The sequence below is a fragment of the Scyliorhinus canicula genome, chromosome 19, assembly GCF_902713615.1.
Source record: "Scyliorhinus canicula chromosome 19, sScyCan1.1, whole genome shotgun sequence".
NCBI classification, from domain to species: Eukaryota; Metazoa; Chordata; class Chondrichthyes; order Carcharhiniformes; family Scyliorhinidae; genus Scyliorhinus; species Scyliorhinus canicula.
The window spans coordinates 47048167-47067461 of record NC_052164.1 but is presented as its reverse complement, the minus strand read 5'-3'; the positions used below and the strand labels follow the sequence as shown (position 1 = coordinate 47067461).

Sequence of the window (19295 nt, the reverse complement as noted above, 5' to 3'; positions counted from 1 at the left end):
AGGAGCTGCTCGCTGCCGCCGCTCCAGGCAAGAAGACTTCAGCAATTTTAAAACAAAATCTGCTCCTTGGTCAGCGCGCTGACGTCAGGAGGAGGCATTCTGCACACTGCTGAGGGGGCACGCGAAGAACGCCCGAAATTCTGAAAGCCGGTCGCGCCGTTTGGCACTACATTCCCGTGATCGGGAACGCCGTGGCGCATGGCTCCGCGACCCTCCCGACACCCGCCTGCGATCTACCTGCGGGCCGCGTCCATGGGTTTGAAAATGACTAATGTGAAGAAAGAGCAGCAAGTGTGTCAAGAGAATTTTCTTGAGCAGTACATTACTGGCCCTTATGTGGTAGGAGGCATTGGTAGATCTGGTTCGGGGAAAGAGGTGGGTCAAGTAAATTAAGTAAGTGGGGGAACGGGGACTTCCGGTGACGGCGGGCGGGAGGCAGTCGCGCAACGGAGGGCTCCCGTTCGGGAACAGCATTGTCGCGGCTTTAAGCCCGCACCCAGGCTCCATGGACGCAGAAAAAGCAGGCAGAAGGCACGTAGAAGCCACACAGGAGGCACAGCAGAAGAGGATGTCCAGGATCAGCAAGAAGATGGCCATTAAAAAGGCAGCTGAGGGTCCGTCAGGGAGTGGAGAGGTCACCACGGGGTCACCTAGGAAAATGGAGGCTGGAGCACCAGGGGAGGCCGCATTGCCTACGGCTGAAGAAATAACCACGGTGATGGCTGCAGAATTCGAAAGGCAGATTACAAAACACTTGGAGGCGATGAGGAAGGAGATGAGGGAGGTTATGGAGATTATGGAGGTGGAGGAGGCGATTTCCCCGGTGACGACGGCGGTGGAGGGTGCAGTGGCAGAGGTGCGGGCGCAAGGTAAGGCACTGAAGGAAGTGGAGGAGACGGTGTTGCAGCATGGTGATCAACTTACCTCGATGGGGAAGGAGATGCGGACGGTTATGGAGATTAACAAGGATCTGCGAGGGAAAATGGAAGACCTGGAAAACAGATCCAGGCGACAGAATTTGAGGATTGTGGAGCTGCCCGAAGGAGTTGAAGGGCCGAGGCCGACTGAGTGTTTTGCCGCTATGCTGGCGAAACTATTGGGGGAAGGGGAGGATCCCTCCCGATATGAACTGGATCGGGCTCATCGGTCGTGGAGACCTGTACCAAAGGCGAGTGAGCCGCCAAGGGTAGTGACTGTGCTTCCGTAGGTACAGTGTGAAGGAGAAGGTCCTGTCCTGGTGCAGTGGGCTGGAGCTGGTATACGTGTATACCAGGCCTTTACGGTGGAGCTGGCGAGGAGGTGGGCGGCGTTCAACCAGGTGAAGAGGGCACTGTACATTAGCAAGTTGCAGAGCGGCATTGTATACCCAGCGAAGCTGAGGGTGACTTATAAGCTCACGTACTTTTATTTTGGAACAGCGGAAGCAGCAGAGGATTTTGCGAAGGCAGAAGGACTGTGGCAGAACTGAGAAATTGAGAAGTGGCCATTGTAACCGATGTAACCTCAGGAGTGTATTTTCTTCTTTTTTGTTTCACTGCGTGCGGGTGTGTGGGCTAAAGGAGCCAATGTTGTATATACTTGGACAAGGGAAGTGGGGGGACTTGCACTCGAAGTGAGGGCTCTTTGGGGTGTAGGTGGATATGCTAAAAGGGGATTTCTGGGCTTTCCTGGGGCCGGGCAAGGGGAAAGGGACCCGGGCGGGGACCTCCGCGCTGGCCGGTTTAAACTGGCCAGTGAACGGGAGTGAGGTGGGGGGGGGGAGGCCTGCGGCCATCGGAGCCTGGCAGAACAGGGTCCGAGTGGTCTAGCCGGGGTGGAAAGTTGGGGGGGGGGGGGGACGGGACGACCCAGGTTGTTGGGGGGGGGGGGGGGGGGAGTTTTACATGAGGCAGTGGATGGGAGGAGTTAGGGGGGGGTGGTTTTCAACTCTTGGGTATCACGTACGGTACTCTTTCAGAGGTTGGACGGCGTTGTGTGAGTGTGAGTGTGTGTGTGTGTGTGTGGGTGGGTGTGTGTGTGGGTGGGTGGGTGGGTGGGGGGGGGGGGGGACACTATGGTGACCATGGGCGGTCCCGGACTCCTTTTTTCTTTTTTTCCTTTTTTTTTTGTTTCCACCCGTGGGAGGGTTTGCTTTATTGGATGCATATATTGACAGTTGGGCTGTTGTTTGGGGTGGTGGGAGGATGGGATCGTTGTTATTGTTAAGGGGATTGATTTTGTATTTGTTACCGTTTACTGTTTGTGGGTGGGGTGTAAATTTGAGGAAAATGTGAAAATGGAGAATAAAAACATTTATTTAAAAAAAGTAAGTGGGGGAACATTTAGGGAACGGTGATCAGTATATCAAAAGATTTAGATTAGCTATGGAAATAGTTAAGGAGCAGTTTAAAGTAAAAATACTTAATTTGTAAGGGGGCAATTTCAGTGGATTGAATCAAAGGATGGCAGGCAAATCTGAAACAGAAAATAGGCTGCCTTTAAAGAGGAGATGGTTCAGCTGTAGTCAAGGTGGGACAACCAAATCCAGAGCCTGGATGATAAAAGAAATCAAATGCAAGATAAAGCAGAGAAGGTCACGAGGTGGGCATGGTAAATGTCAGGTGGATCATACAAGAGGGGAAAAGAGAACATATGAGGAGAAACTGGCAGCCAACAGAAGGGTACATAACTTCCTTGTGTCTCAACTTTATTTATGATGAAATTTTGCAACACACTGGCTCAGCCTTAACTGGAAAAATTGTGAGAAATTCTAGACACTACAAAGGATGAGAGGATTTTAGAGAGGGTGGAGAAAGATTATGGTTCCAGGGATGAGGGACTTCAGTTATGTGAATGGATTGGAGAAGCTGGGGCTGTTCTCGATGGAGAAGAGAAGATTTGATGGAGGTTTTCAAAATCTCGTGCAGATTTGGACAGGGAAACTGCTCCCTTTGGTGCACGGGTTAAGAACAAGTGGATACAGATTTAAATTGATTGGTAAAAAGGGCTAAAGGCAACATGAGGAACAAACATTTTTTGCAGCTAGTGGTTACGATCTGAAATTTACTGCCTAGAAAGGTGATGGGGCAAATTCAATCATGGTTATTAAAAGGGAATTGGTAAGCACCCGACAGGAAATCAAAACTGCTTATGCAGGTGTGGGACTTTACGAGAAAGGTGCTTCCGGCCGTCCCGATAGCTGTTGGAGGCGGTGTTGTTAGTGGGGGGTTTGGAGAGGGGGGTTGTCTCTGCAATTTATGGGAGGATCTTGGAGGAGGACGGGGTTTCCATGGAGGAGTAAAAGGCGACGTGGGAGGTGGAGCTGGGGGTGGTGCGAAGTGCTGCGGAGGGTAAACGCCTTGACTTCATGTGCGAGGCTGGGGCTGATACAGCTGAAGAGAGTATACAGGGCACACCTCACAAAGTCTAGGCTGAGCTGGCTATTCGAGGGGGTAGAGGATGTCTGTGAGCGATGTGGGAGAGGCCCTGCAAACCGTGTACACATGTTTTGTTCCTGCCCAAAGCTGGAAAGGTTTTGGAGGACAGTGTTCAGCACCATTTGGGGGTTTTACATGTGGAAGTGGAGCCCGGTCCCCAAGAAGCCATATTTGGATGTCGGATCGGCCGGAGCTGCAGGCGGATTCGGGGCAGGTGCTTTAGCCTTCGCCTTGCTGATTGCTCATCGGAGCGTCTTGTTGGGGTGGAAGTCAGCTTCGTCACCCTGTGCCTCGACTGGCAGGGGGACATGCCGGAGTTTCTGACCCTGGAAAAGGTGAAACGAAAGGGAAAATGCTGGAAAATCTCAGCAAGTCTGGCAGCATCTGTAGGGAGAGAAAATATCTAACGTTTCGAGTCCGATGACACTTTGTCAAAGCTGCTGGAAAAGGTGAGGTTTTCTCTGAGGGAGGTGTGTGATGTGTTCCACAATTGGGGTTTGTTCATCATGTCTGTGCGGAGTCTGCATGTTCTCCTCGTGTGTGTGCATGGGTTTCCTCCGGGTGCTCCGGTTTCCTCCCACGGTCCAAAGATGTGCAGGTTGGTTGGATTAGCCATGCTAAATTGCCCTTAGTGTCCAAAATTGCCCTGAGTGTTGGGTGGGGTTACTGGGTTATGGGGACAGGGTGGAGATGTGGGCTTGGGTAGGGTGCTCTTTCCAAGAGTCGGTGCAGACTCCATGGGCCGAATAGCCTCCTTCTGCACTGTAAATTCTACGATCTATGATCATGCATTTTCGGGGTTGGTTACTGTGCACTTTTCTTTTGCGGGGGGGGGGGGGTGCTGTGAGGTTGTTTTGTATTGTAAGACTGTTGAAGGTTTGTTGGATAAAAATACTTTCAAACAAAATGGAAATGAAAATTGAATGGGTGAAGCAGCACTGCTCTTGCAGAGAGCCTCACAGAGCAAATGGCCTCCTTCTGTGCCATAAACATTTTATAATTCTATGAAAAAGAGTGCAATGCAAACTGAACTACAGAAAGCACTATAGTTAAATTGAAATTTAAAAATCTAACATAAAACGGAATCTTACGGTCTTCTATGAGCATGTAAATAATAAAAGCAGGGTAAAAGAAAGTGTAGGGTGGTTAGGAATAAAAACAGAGACTCGCATGTGGAAGCAGGACAAATTGCAAAGTATTGTACAAGTACTTTGCTTCTATCTTTACTAGAGTAGAGGATGCTACCCAGACCAAGGTGAGAGGGGAGGTAACTGGTACACTCAAAAAATACACAATTAAGAATGAGAAGGTGTTGCAAAGGCTCTCTTAAAATTGTCAGGTCCCAGGACCACGTTAGACACAGCCAAGGATACTGAGGGAGGGGAGTGTGGAAATTGCAGAGGCATTGGTGATAATCTTCCAGTCGTCCTAGACATGGGGTGGTGCCAGAGGTCTGGAAAATTGATAATGTTACATCCTTGATCAAAAAAAGGATGCGGGATAAATGCTGGCAACAACCGACCAGTTAGCTTGTTTTCAGTGGTGGGGCACTTCTGAAAACTATGGTCAAGGACAAAATCAATAGTCACTTAGACAATTGCAAAATATTTAAGAAAAGCGAGCATATGTTCATTGAGGAAAAATCAAGTTAATGTAATTTGCTGGAGTTCTTTGTAAAGGTAACAGAGAAGGTTGACTAGAGTAACACTTCATGTGTGTATAGTTTTCAAAAGGCATCAGATACTATGCAACACAACAGACTTCAGCAAAATTCTAGCTCATGGAATAAAAGGAAAGGTAGGCACTCAGATAAGAAATTGACTGAGTGACAGGAAACAGAGCAGTAATTTTTCAGATTGGAGGAAGGCTTTTTAGTGAAGTTCCTTATGGGGTTAATGTTGGAACCCTTGCTCTTCTTGATATATATTCATGACCTAGACATAGTGGGCAGGGCATAATTTTAAAAATTGCGAATGGTACGAAGGTTGGAAGTACTGTCAACTGTGATGAGGCTAAGCCTCTTCAAAAAGAAGTTCAAAAGGAAATAGACATGTTGGAGATTTGGGAAAACAAGTGGCAGATGGAAGTTCAATGCAGAGAAGTGGAAGGTGATTCATTTTGGCAGAATGAATGTGCAGAGACAGTATAAAATAAAGGGAGAAACTCTGAGGAGATGCAGAAACAAAGGGGCCTCGATGCATAAATACATAATTCATTGAAGGTGCCGAGCATGTTGAGAGAGCAGTTAATAAAGCATACGGTATCCTATGTTTTATCAATAGGGGCAGTGAGTACAAGAGTTAAGGGGGATTATGTTGAACTTGTAAAATACACTAGTTAGAACTCATCTGGAATACTGGTCCAGTTCTGGGTGCCTTGCTTGAGGAAGAATAGGAAAGTGTAGGAGACAATACATGAAGGTATTGGAGACAATACAGAAGAGATGCACAAGAGTGATTCCAGGGACAAACCTATATATCTGTGAGGATATATTGAAAGAGATTGGGTCTGTTTTCCTTGGGTGAAAATAAGGCTGAAAGTAGACTTGGTAGAGGTGTTCAGGATCCTGAGAGGTATGGCAGGGAAAATACTGAGAAACTGTTCTCTCTGAAGAGTACACCAACAACTGGAGGGCACCAATTCAAAATAATGGGCAAAAGGAGAAGGGATGCAAGGGGAAACCTTTTCAGACAGAGGGCAGGTAATCTGGAACAAATGTCCCGAGGGCACGTCCTCCCCGTGTGTGCGTGGGTTTCCTCCGGGTGCTCCGGTTTCCTCCCACAGTCCAAAGATGTGCGGGTTAGGTGGATTGGCCATGCTAAATTGCCCGTAGTGTCCTAAAAAGTAAGGTTAGGGGGGGATTTGTTGGGTTACGGGTATAGGGTGGATATGTGGGTTTGAGTAGGGTGATCATGGCTCGGCACAACATCGAGGGCCGAAGGGCCTGTTCTGTGCTGTACTGTTCTATGTTCTATGATGGTAGGCAGATTTGATCAAGCTATTCAAAAGGGAACTGGATTGCTATCTGAAAAAAAAGAATGTGCAAGGTTGCGGGGTATAAGGCAGGGGCGTGGAGTTAGGTAGTATGCTCTTTCAGAAAGCCAGTTCACACTCAACGGGCCAAATGGCCTCCTTCTGCACTATAAAAGGTTCTGTGAGCATTACATCATTTTTTTTTTTTAGGGCTATTGGGCCCAGGAGATTGTGCTGTGCTGGGGAGATAATAAGTAGTGGTATTTTCACTGGACTAGTAATCCAAGGACCCAGGGTAATGCACTGGGGACCCAGATTCAAATCCCACCATGGCAGATTGTGAAGTTTGAATTAAATAAAACATCTGTAATTAAAAGTCTAACGAGGACCATGAAACTATTATTGGGCAGCACTGTAGCATAGTGGTTAGCACTGTGGCTTCACGGCACCAGGTTCAATTCCTTGCTGGGTCACTGTCTGTGCAGAGTCGGCACGTTCTCCCCGTTTCTGCATGGGTTTCCTCCAAGTGCTCCGGTTTCCTCCCACAGTCCAAAGATGTGCAGGTTAGGTGGATTGGCCATGCTAAATTGCCCATTGTGTTCAAAAAGGTTAGTAAGAAGTCTTACAACACCAGGTTAAAGTCCAACAGGTTTGTTTCAAACACAAACTTTCGGAGCACTGCTCCTTCCTCAGGTCATTCACTTGAGGAAGGAGCAGTGCTCTGAAAGCTCGTGTTTGAAACAACCTGTTGGACGTTAACCTGGTGTTGTAAGACTTCTTACTGTGCTCACCCCAGTCCAACGTCGGCATCTCCACATCCAAAAAGGTTAGCAGGGGCTATTGGAGATAGTTAGGGGATAGGGTGTAAGTGAGGGTTTAAGTGGATGGTTGCAGACTCGATGGGCCGAATGGCCTCCTTCTGCACTGTATGTTCTATGATTATCACAAAAACCCATCTGGTTCACTAATGTCCTTTAGGGAAGGAAGTCTGTCCTTATCCAGTCTAACCGGCATGTGAATGCAGGCTCACAGCAATGTGGTCGACCCTTAAATACCCTCTGAATTGATCTGGCAAACCACTCAGTTCAAGAGCACTTAGGGGTGGGCAATAAATGATGGCCCAGCCAGCGACCCGCACATCCCAAGAACAAGTGTTTTTAAAATTCCATATCAATAATAGAACATAGAACATAGAACAGTACAGCACAGAACAGGCCCTTCGGCCCTCAATGTTGTGCCGAGCCATGATCACCCTACTCAAACCCACGTATCCACCCCATACCCGTAACCCAACAACCCCCCCCTTAACCTTACTTTTATTAGGACACTACGGGCAATTTAGCATGGCCAATCCACCTAACCCGCACATCTTTGGACTGTGGGAGGAAACCGGAGCACCCAGAGGAAACCCACGCACACAGGGGGAGGACGTGCAGACTCCACACAGACAGTGACCCAGCCGGGAATCGAACCTGGGACCCTGGAGCTGTGAAGCATTTATGCTAACCACCATGCTACCCTGCTACCCCTGATAATGCTGAATAATGCTGGATAACATTCTGAAACGTTATTAATAATGATACCACATGTAATTGTTAATACATTTCCAGTTGATTGGCATCTTTCTTATATTACTGTACCTCCAGTATTACACACAATTGAGAGGTGTATTTTTACCCTTCCTGAAAAACCTGAACATTTTAGCACTTAAGACAAGAGCATAATAGAAAATGACCCCTCCAATTCCTTACAGTTTTGTATCTTCTGATTTATTTCAATCGGAAAAAGAATGTCAATGGCAATTGCAGAGGCCAAGAATGTTTTGTTTCCCTATATAATTTTAAATAATGTTCCTTTCATTCTTTTTGTTAATTTCTGGAAGGAGCTGCTAATAAATGGTCTGAAAATCAGGTCTGTGACCCCCAGGCACAATTGGCAAGGAACTGCCAGTGCTCAATGTGACTGCCCCACTGAATTGCAGCGCAATTTCAGGATTTAGTACAAACATAGTAATCCGTAAGTCCTCAAGCTACAGTTTACCGCTCAGTGCTTTGTCACAGGTGGAGGTTTGTTGACTGTGAGAATACTATGTGATTAGCCTTTTGAACAGCTTGATAACATCAACGCAGCTTGGCAGTGAGAACCTCCATTAAACAATACAGCAATCTTTGAATGGTTTTGTTGCCAATTCGCACCGGAGACACCAATAATGTTGTTCTTTTTAATGAGTGGAATACTCTCCCACCAGCGTCACCAATAATACCAAATTTGGGGTATCTACTTTATTCAGATATTAATCGGACAGTTATTAAATGAGGATATTGCTTTCAGAGTCGCCAGGTATCAGATGATACCACCACAAGGTTTAACCGGATATCAATCAAAGACCCAACAACTAGTTAGTTAGTCCAAGTTCAATAATAGTTTATTTACACACGAGTTACTTTGACATGCAACGTAAAACACTACGAGCTAAAATACACCTAACACTACAATAACCTGTACTTAACTTCAGGCACCTGACTTTATGCAGAGGAACAAGGCCTTTGTTCGGATCTGGTGTGGCTGGGTCTGCAGAAGTAACTTCGTTTCTGCTGGGCTCATCCGTCTGGTAGCGGTCATTGATCTTGAACTTACTTCTGGTCGTGGTTCTGCAATTGGTATCAGGCGTAGGCCGGGCCAAGAGAGTGCCGGTGCGCCGGGGCCAAAAGAGGCTGAACACATGGCAGTGTGTCTTTTTATCCTTCGGGGGTTTTGCGCTCTTTTGGGCGGTCCTTAGCTTTGGACCCAATAATTCGGAAAGCTTCGATTACGGCCTTCGATTTTAGCCAATAAAGTGGTGGGTGCCTTGATGGCTGGGCGTGTCTTGAGCAGCCATTGACCTTGGCTGTTTGGGCTTCCTGGGTGAAGGGAGTGGCGCCAATGCATCTAGATCTGTATCTGATACCCGAGTACAAGTCTTTTGTCCTGGGGAAATGGGCCATTAAAATGCAAATTGGTTGGGGGTTTTGATAGTGTCTGGTTATCCAGTGGCAAATATACATTTAAGCTCGGAGTTCGTCTGGATCCTGCATTGGCCATATTTCCCGTAATCAGCTGAACCTGGGCAAGAGCGAGGTGTTTGTGGTGCATCCGGGGGATCAAGAGGAGGGGATTGGTAGGCTCCCACTGAAGCAGGCAGGGAAGAGCTTCAGGTACCTAGGGGTCCAGGTGGCTGAGAGTTGGGGGGCCCTGCACAAGCTCAACCTCACAAGGTTGGTGGAGCAGATGGAGGAGGAGTTTAAGAGGTGGGATATGTTACCGCTGTCACTGGCGGGGAGGGTGCAGTCCGTCAAGATGACGGTGCTCCCGAGGTTTTTGTTCTTGTTCCAGTGCCTCCCCATCTTTATCCCAAAGGCCTTTTTCAGGAGGGTCAACAGCAGTATCACGAGATTTGTGTGGGCGCATGGGACTCCAAGGGTTCGAAGAGTGTTCCTGGAACGAGGCAGGGATGGGGGGGGGGTGGCATTGCCCAACCTCTGTGGGTACTACTGGGCGGCCAACGCAGCGATGGTGCGTAAGTGGGTAATGGGCGAGGAGGGGGCAGCGTGGAAGAGGATGGAGGCGGCGTCTTGTGTGGGCACGAGCCTGGAAGCGCTAGTAACGGCGCCGTTGCCGCTCCCTCCAACGAGGTATACCACGAGCCCGGTGTGGCGGCTACCCTCAAAATTTGGGGGCAATGGAGACGGCACAGAGGAGAAATGGGGGGCTTGATGGAGGCCCCGATACGGGGGAACCATCGGTTCGTCCCAGGGAGCATTGATGGCGGATTCCGGGGCTGGCACAGGGCAGGGGTTAGGAGGTTGAGGGACCTGTTTGTGGAGGGGAGGTTCGCGAGCTTGGGGGAGTTAGAGGGGAAGTTTGGGCTCCCCCCGGGGAACATGTTTAGGTACATCCAGGTGAGGGCGTTTGCCAGGCAGCAGGTGGAGGGGTTCTCCTTGCTGCCTCCACGGGGGGTGCGGGATAGGGTGCTCTCCGGGGTGTGAGTCGGAGGAGGGAGGATCTCGGACATATACCGGGTGATGCAGGAGGTGGACGAGGCCTCGGTGGAGGAACTGAAGGGTAAATGGGAAGAGGGGCTGGGTGAGGAGATTGAGGAGGGGACATGGGAGGATGCCCTGGAGAGAGTGAATTCCTCCTCTTCCTGTGCGAGGCTTAGCCTCATACAGTTCAAGGTGCTACATAGGGCTCACATGACCGGGACGAGAATGAGTAGGTTTTTCGGGAGCGAAGACAGGTGTGCTAGGTGCTCGGGGAGCCCAGCGAACCACGCCCATATGTTTTGGGCGTGCCCAGCGTTGGGGGAGTTTTGGAAGGGGGTAGCAAAGACGGTGTCGAGGGTGGTGGGATCCAGGGTCGAGCCAGGCTGGGGACTCTCAATTTTTGGGGTGGCAGTGGAGCCGGGAGTGCAGGAGGCGATAGAGGCCGGGGTCCTGGCCTTTGCGTCCCTAGTAGCCCGGCGGAGGATCTTGCTCCAGTGGAAGGATGCGAGGCCCCCAAGTGTGGAGGCCTGGATCTCGGATATGGCAGGGTTCATTAAATTGCAGGGGGTGAAATTTGCCCCTGAGGGGATCAGTACAAGGGTTTTTCAGGCGGTGGCAGCCCTTTCTGGACTTCCTGGCGGAACGGTAGGGAAATAGGCCGACAGCAGCAGCAACCTGGGGGGGGGGGGGGGGGGGGGGGGGGGGGGTGTTAAGGACGGGGGGAGGGAGAACTGTACACATGGGTTTGTGGAGGGTGCTATCTCTCTCCCTTGTTTTTTTTTTCTTTTTCTCTTTTCTCTGTCTTTTGGTTTCTGTTTTGTTTTTTTCTTGGTTTTTTTTTCCTTTTGTTTGAAGTTGCTCTTGCAGCTGGGGGGCACTGTTTACGGGGTGTTACCGCGGGTGTACGTTAATAGAATTATGATGTTTACATTTTGTATTTTGTAAAAACTTCAATAAAAATTATTTGCAAGTGGCCATACTTCTCTTTGTAAGTGGCCATCCCAGATGGCTACAGTTTACAGCACAGGAGGCGGCCAGCCACCTCATCATGAGAGTGCTGGCCCTCAATTTACCAAATGACATTTTCCCCATAGCCTTGTACATTTTTTTCCTTTACAACCTCAATTCAACCTGTCTCATCGCTAAGGCCGTCAATTGCAGAACACTTGGGTGTGAAAAAGTTTTTCCTCATATTGTCCTCGTTTCTTTTGTCAATTACCTAATATCTGTGCCCTCTTGTTCTTGATCCGTCCACAAAAGCGAATGGCTTCCATCTATCTACCCATGTCCAGACCCATCATGGTTTTTAATCCCTCCATCAACTCTCCTCTTGAACCTCGCTTCTCCAAGAAACATAGTTCCAATCTACCTACGAAATGGAAACTTCCCATTCCTGGAACTATTCCTGCACCCTTTCTAATACCTTCACATCCTTCCTGGTGAGGTGCCCAGACACAATTTTCCAGTTGAGGCCAAACCAGTGTTTCATCAGGTTTAACATAACTTCCTTGCCTTTGTACTCTTATGCTCCTACTGATAAAGTCCAGGATCCACTATCAATAAGGTCCAGGATGCTGTTGTGCAGCACTTTATCAAATGCCTTTTGAAAGTTCACATGTACCACATCAACAACATTAGCCTCATCAGAGGGGCTGTTACCTCATTTAAAAATTGTAGTTAGTAAGCACGATTTGCTCTTTCTCCATGCATAAATCCCCTTTTTGGTCCCTAATCAGCCCCACCCCTCCCTTCCCACTCTTTTACTATTTTTATGCGTATTAGAAGACATTTGGGTTCCCTTTCAATTGTACATCAACAGTGTTCAAGTTCTCGCCATAATGGTCACCAGATCTCTCAAAGCTTTCTTTGAGATCAGTAGCAAGTGTCCTTGTGGAATCTGCACGTTCTCCCTGTGTCTGCATTGGTTTCCTCTGGTGCTCGGGGTTCCTCCCACAAGTCCTGAAAGACGTGCTGTTAGGTGAATTGGACATTCTGAATTCTCCCTCAGTATACCCGAACAGGCACCGGAATGTGGCGACTAGGGACTGACCAAACTTTAGTTACTGGACTACTTATAAAAACCTACATCACATAGAATTATACATTAAATCTTCAAGCTAATGAAGTAACCATCAGTGGCATTCCACTGGTGGACTAAAATTCAGCTGAATTTACAACTCAGCCAAACCAGAGGAAGTTCCAGGCAGGATCAGAAATATTCAGGGCTCTTCAGTCTTTTTATTGATTTTCACAAATAAATTTCTGAATTTTCTTTTGTGTGGCAAGTCAGTTACAAAATTTGACTCCTGAATTTGAAATTTGGGAAACAAACATTCCCACTGATTTCTCATCACATAGCCAGACAGGGACAAGTGCTGATCATATCCATGCCATCAGTACAGATTATATGGAGATTGTGCCATGTTGAAATCACTGCTGGAATATATACATTGCCGGACCCAATGTAATAGAAAGAAAATAAACGATTCAAGATATTTTTTCAAGATATCCTTAATCATCTTTAGATGTTACTGTGAGGATTATATTCTTCAGACCATAGCAAATGTCATCCTTCGTTCTCCATTAGGTATGGAACAGGGCAGTTATCACACGTCAAACTCAGGCCACACACACACCAAGGCATTGATTATTAAAAGTGAGATGCAACTGTCCCCAGTGTGTATTATATATGACTTTTCAGTCTACCACCATTACAGTGATTAGTAGTTAGGTGGTTGGAGCCAGAACAAAATTAAATGTTTAAAAAAATATCTACCAATGAAGAAAGAGGGGAGCGGCACAGTGGCACAGTGGTTAGCATTGCTGCCGCACGGCGTCGAGGACCTGGGTTCGATCCAAGCCCCAGGTCACTGACCATGTGGAGTTTGCACATTCTCCCCGTGCCTGCTTGGGTCTCACCCCACAACCCAAAAAGCTGTGCGGGGTCGGTGAATTGGCCATGATAAATTGCCCCATAATTGGGGAAAACAACTGGGTACTCTAAATTGTTTAAAAAGTGAAGAAAGATAATGAGCCCCATAAAACTAGGAACCGTAGATGGCAAAAACAATTGTGGGCTGTCAATTAACTGAACTACATTTATTTTAAGACCAGTGCTCATTTTTGTTTTAGGTTTGATGATATGCAAAATAAAATCATTGTTTTCAAATATCACAATATTGAATTTTTTGACTTCCAATTCCTCACTTCACCTCAGATTGCAGTGACAATAAAAGTTGACTTCCATAAAAATATCAAACTTTACCCATTTGGCTAAATAGATGCGAAATACAGAAATACTACCGCACTACATTAATGCACAGCAAGTCTGCATTTGTGCACTTTCAGCTAACACAAAAGCAGAACAGGTAGACGTATGGGGTACATGTCATCTTTGTTGACCACTACATTTGGTATGTGTGACCTGAGCAGATCTGAACAAGGGAATCAGGATTGTTAAAATATACAAGGAGTGCATAACTTTTCAAGAATCATCACCCTCCTCTCCCACAACAGGGTCATTTACAAAAGTTCAAAAACAACCAGTGAAATAAATCAAAAGAACAGACTGAAGTCACTGCCAATGCAATCAGAAATAGGTAACTCAAAACATACATTAATCCTTTAAAGCAAAGACATTTAAAAACAATTTAACAAATGATTATTTTTTTTAAGATGCCAGATTTAGTGCGCTTCGGTACTTTTCATTATGGTACATGTTCTCTCTCAAAAGGAACAGCCCACCCACCTTGAAAACTCAACACCATTAATTTCAGCACATCATCTCAATGCCAGGTATAATTTTTTTTTTAAAGTCACACAAGTAACAAGTTTTACTGTTATTTCATACAAATTCTCCAAATTAAAACTCTCTATTACTGTGCATAGATAAAATTCACATTTATTGCTTCAATTACACTCAAGTATGATACAATAGACATTGATCAGCAGTGCAGCACTATGAAAATCCATCTGGGAGCATGTTGCTTCCGTCCTCCTTGGTAGAGATTATTTTAAGAGGAAGATTGAAAGCATATAATAATCCAGCACAGTAGCCTTACACACAAAAATTGGGAATGTGTAAGAATTCCAGTGATAGCAAGATTCTGCAATTAAAATCCAATGCCAAAGATTATAAGAATCTTCTCTTCATTAAAGAAGCAAAACATAGGTAATTAATCTGCAAAGAAACAAACTAATCTGCGGTTCATTCAATTAAGCAGCACTTTTCCCTAAATACTGCATTTATCACAGGGTAGATCAGTAATTCAAACTGAAAAACTGCATTGTGATGTGACTATTTTGCAAGGCAAATGGTTATGTTCCGCTAACTACTTTGAGCGAGGGTTAGTGTGGAGAAATAATGAAAACAAAAGATACTTTTTGACAAGGTATTGTAACTTCAGACATTCTAGCTACTCATTACCACTGGTATTTTCTGTCCATTTCTAAACCTAATCACCCTGAAGACTTCACACAATTGCTTTGGCTGTACACTGTACACAGTACAGTTAATCCATTATCACCCAAAATAATGGAAATAATTAGGCTCATATTCCCATCTGCATATATAAAGTTATATACCAACTATTGAGAATGTTATCCTTTTTCTATTTTGGAAACTAATTTTGGTGCCTTTTACATTTGTATTCAGACAACAACATAATTTTTCACAGGTTGCTTGGACATCAAGTGTTACAGTTATAGTCCACATATAATATTTCTTTTTTTTTTTAAATTTAGATTACCCAATAATGTTTTCTATTAAGGGACAATTTAGTGTGGCCAATCCACCTACTCTGCACATTTTTGGGTTGTGGGGGCGAAACCCACGCAGACACGGGGAGAATGTGCAAACTCCACACGGACAGTGACCCAGAGCCGGGATCGAACCTGGGACCTCAGCGCCGTGAGGCGGTTGTGCTAACCACTAGGCCACCGTGCTGCCCCACATATAATATTTCTAATAAATGAAATTGCAAATGACTTTTATTTTGAGTCTACCTTAACTTTTGTTTCTACAAGAAATTTAAAGCATCAATGGGATTCTAAATTTAAACCGTGGCATCTCAACTTAAAGTACACACTTAGTAAGATATACACAGTGTTTATTGGTTTAACTCTTTCCAGGGCCATGCACCAGTCAAGAGCACAGTCAACTAACTTTCTCAGAAATCTACCAATGCTGCTCTCCAGCCTTCGCAATTAGGATGTCAGAAGTAATAGCATGGAATCACAGGATATGGGGAGACGGTGAGAATGTGGCCCAAGATCAGCCAGGATTGTACTGAATAGCGGGCGGATTATGCTTGATGTGCCGCATGGCCTACTCCTACTCCTATTCCTTACGTTCTTGAAGTAAATTGCTATCTTGCAGCTATCTACTGATGTATAGGAGAACCACTTTATCCACTGCCATGTTTTTAAAATGAAAATTTGTGCTCCCCTCAATAGCAACTAAATGGTTTTATATACAAACCTGGAAGTTTTCAGATATAATTCTTCAGTCTGTTTTCATGGATGATGAGGCAAATTATTGCCTGTGAGATCTTTGGGATGTGCCAAGGACATGAAAGTCCCTAACTAAATAAAAGTTATGACTTCTTGTTTTATCCGTTTAGTACCACTTCCATCCTTTAAAAACACAGCACTTTTTGTTTTTTACATCACTAGAAGGAATTTGGTGTCAACCCTATGCTCATAGGTCAGACATCACACAGCTACATTCGGAAATATAATTTCCTCCACCACAGACTTCACAAGCATACCTCGGGTGATGACCAACACGAGGGGACATAGCTTTAAATTGAGGGGTAGTAGATATAGGACAATTCCTCAGATGGTGATGACCAACACGAGGGGACATAGCTTTAAATTGAGGGGTAGTAGACATAGGACAGATGTCAGAGGCAGTTTCTTTACTCAGAGAGTAGTAGGGGTGTGGAACGCCCTGCCTGCAACAGTAGTAGACTCGCCAACTTTAAGGGCATTTAAGAGGTCGCTGGATAGACATATGGATGAAAATGGAATAGTGTAGGTCTGATAGGCTTCAGATGGTTTCACAGGTCGGCGCAACATCGAGGGCCGAAGGGCCCGTACTGCGCTGTAATGTTCTATGTTCTATATCCCAATTTAGCCATCCAGGAAAGCTCATGTTCTCCTTCTGCAATCACTGCCCCACCCCCTTCAGAGCATAAACCTGTTCCTTAAATGATTTAAAGTTTTGCTGCCACTAGTATCCTACAGAAATCCATTCTGCACATTGGTAACTATGTGAAACATTTTCTAGTGTTGGTCCTAACTCTGCCTTTCACCGGTTTGAACATAGTTATTTGTCTGACAGTACTGGTTTAATTTGAGTTCCATATAGTTTTATATACTCGCATGTGGCTCAATCCAACCAAACCTAAACCTACACCCAGACTGACAAGAGACTTTCATAAACCTATCTAGGGGTCCATTCACCTATTCAAAAAATAGTGAGATTAGCTACACTAACCCACACCAAACTTCCAAGACTTCTATAATTTATCATCCAACAATTACACACATACTATGTATGCTTATGGCAGTCCAGCAGCAACAAAACAATCTCAAATACATTCCCTCCCCACAATGCTAGTGCCAAGTGGGAACTCAATATCTCCTTGAATGGAAAGAAACTGAATCTCAAACAGCATCCCGTTTATCTCGTGTTACCCTTGACCGAACACTGACATACACAAAACATCTGAGCAAGATAGCAGCAAAGATCAAAATGCGAAACAACCTCCTCAGCAAACTTGCTAGGTCTTCACAGGGTGCAAATTCACAAAATCAAAGACCTCTACTCTTGCCACCTTCTACTCAACTGCAGAGTAATGTGCACCAGTATGGTATAACTCATCCCACGCCAGTCTTCTAGATGTCCAATTCAACACAGCAATGCGCATCATCTCAGTTACCCTCATCTCAACTCAACTCCTCTGGCTCCCAGCCCTGAGCAACATCTCATCCCCTCACATAAGAAGGGAGTTTGCAACAAGCAAGCTCCTGGAGAAGGTTTCTATTAACCCAAGTCTGCGGCTAAACAAGGGCGTTATCAATGCACCTGCTGCTCACCTCCCATCACGCCAGCGTGCAAGGCTAAGGCCACCATGCAGGGCAGTAGGAATGGAACCAATACGCCATCATTAAAAACACATCATCACAGATACCACAGCCCGCCCACCCAGCTTCAACCTGCCACACCAACATTGTGCATTATTTGCATCCAATGAGCATGCAACAAATTGTTTGCCCGTTAGTCTGTTAAGTTGTGATTTTTCCACTTGCATTAGGTAAATTCAATATATGAGAACATAACCCTCAAAAATGATCAGATGGCTAAAAACAAGGAATGTTTGTTAAAAAAACACCAGCCAAGAACGAAAGTCCAAGAACCAGTACGTCTATTGTGGACATCGCAGAAGGGACAACTGATTCCACATGTGAGTTCTGCCCTGGACTAGTGAAGTGCAACAGTAATCAACAGAAAACTGAAAAAGTTTCAAAGAAATTAAAATACTGTTATGAAGCTTATAAGATATATTTTGGGACTGTAGCTTTAAATTTAGGGTAAATGAAGGAACTCGTGTGACCTGTTCTGCAGTCTGTCTGACAGTAAATTGGGGTGGTTTGATTGTTAAGAGATAAAAGAAAAACTTAGATTGGTTAACTGAGAAGAAGGTGCATGGTCATGGGCCAGTGGTGCAATGGATAACGTGTCTGACTATGAATCAGGAGATTCCAGGTTCGACTCCTGGCTGGCTCGGAGTTCAACGTTTTTGGGTGGCGTGGTAGCACAGTGGTTAGCACTGTTGTTTCACAGATCCAGGATCCAAGGTTCAAACTCCGGCTTGGGTCACTGTCTGTGCGGACTCTGCACATTCTCCCCATGTCTGCGTTGGTTACCTCCGGGTGCTCCGGTTTCCTCCCACAAGTCCTGAAAGACGTACTTGTTGTTAGGTGAATTGGACATTCTGAATTCTCCGTGTGTACCTGAGCAGGCGCCGGAGTGTAGCAACTAGGGGATTTTCACAGTAACTTCATTGCAGTGTTAATGTAAGCCTACTTGGGACGCTAATAAAGATTATTTTAAAAAACAGTGAGACAACGTTTGGGAGACAACGGCAGCAGTCTCTGTGTTTGTAATTAGTAGACTCAAGTCTCCAGAAAGTCCCAGAAAGGTGTTAGATGTAGCGGGTTGCAAACAGTTGCACTACAAACGGTCCATGTACTTCCCAGATTAAAAAAGTGTTGGGATCAAGGATAGTTAATTCACATTTCTGCCACAATACAATGTAAATATGTTTCATGATGCCTTGGAGAAGGCATTTTTGAGATCAGGTTACAAGCTTCCCTACAAATCAATACATCTTTCAGACAGACAGCAGTTCTGTGCAGTCAGCCAAGAAATAGGATGCTTAGATTTCTAGCTACCACAGCCAGACAGAGAAGAGACACATTCTGCAGATAACTACAGGTTTTGGGAGATTCGTAATCATCAAAACAGGTTTTCCAAAAACGGTGCAAATTGCCTGGAGATGATCACTTGAAGTTATTACTCTGTGAAATAGGGACACAGAAACCAAACTGTTGACTATTTACCAAAAGAACTAATTCCATGGGCAGTGCAGTGGATGATAAGCATAAAAGGGAATGTAATTTGAAGTATACGTCGCCTTCAAAAAAAAGTTGTGTTTAGTTAATATTAGTTAAGTTCTTTTTAGTCATTTATTACAAGTTTTAGAATGTGAAATACTGCCACGTGCTCCTCTCAGCTTGCTCGAATCTCTTTTTTAAAAATGATCGGTTTCTACAGAGATTGTGGCAATACAATTAAAATTACATTTGAGATTGGATT

The 19295-nt window shown here is 45.5% G+C and overlaps 1 protein-coding gene and 1 non-coding gene across 16 annotated transcripts in view; one reads left to right on the top strand and one right to left on the bottom strand.

The window, feature by feature from the left end:
* tanc2a (tetratricopeptide repeat, ankyrin repeat and coiled-coil containing 2a) overlaps nucleotides 1–19295 on the bottom strand; it is a 1067833-nt gene that overhangs the window by 1017548 nt on the left and 30990 nt on the right. The window lies entirely within an intron of this gene.
* trnah-aug lies at nucleotides 18131–18203 on the top strand. The gene has a single exon. It is a non-coding gene; the product is annotated as a tRNA-His (tRNA).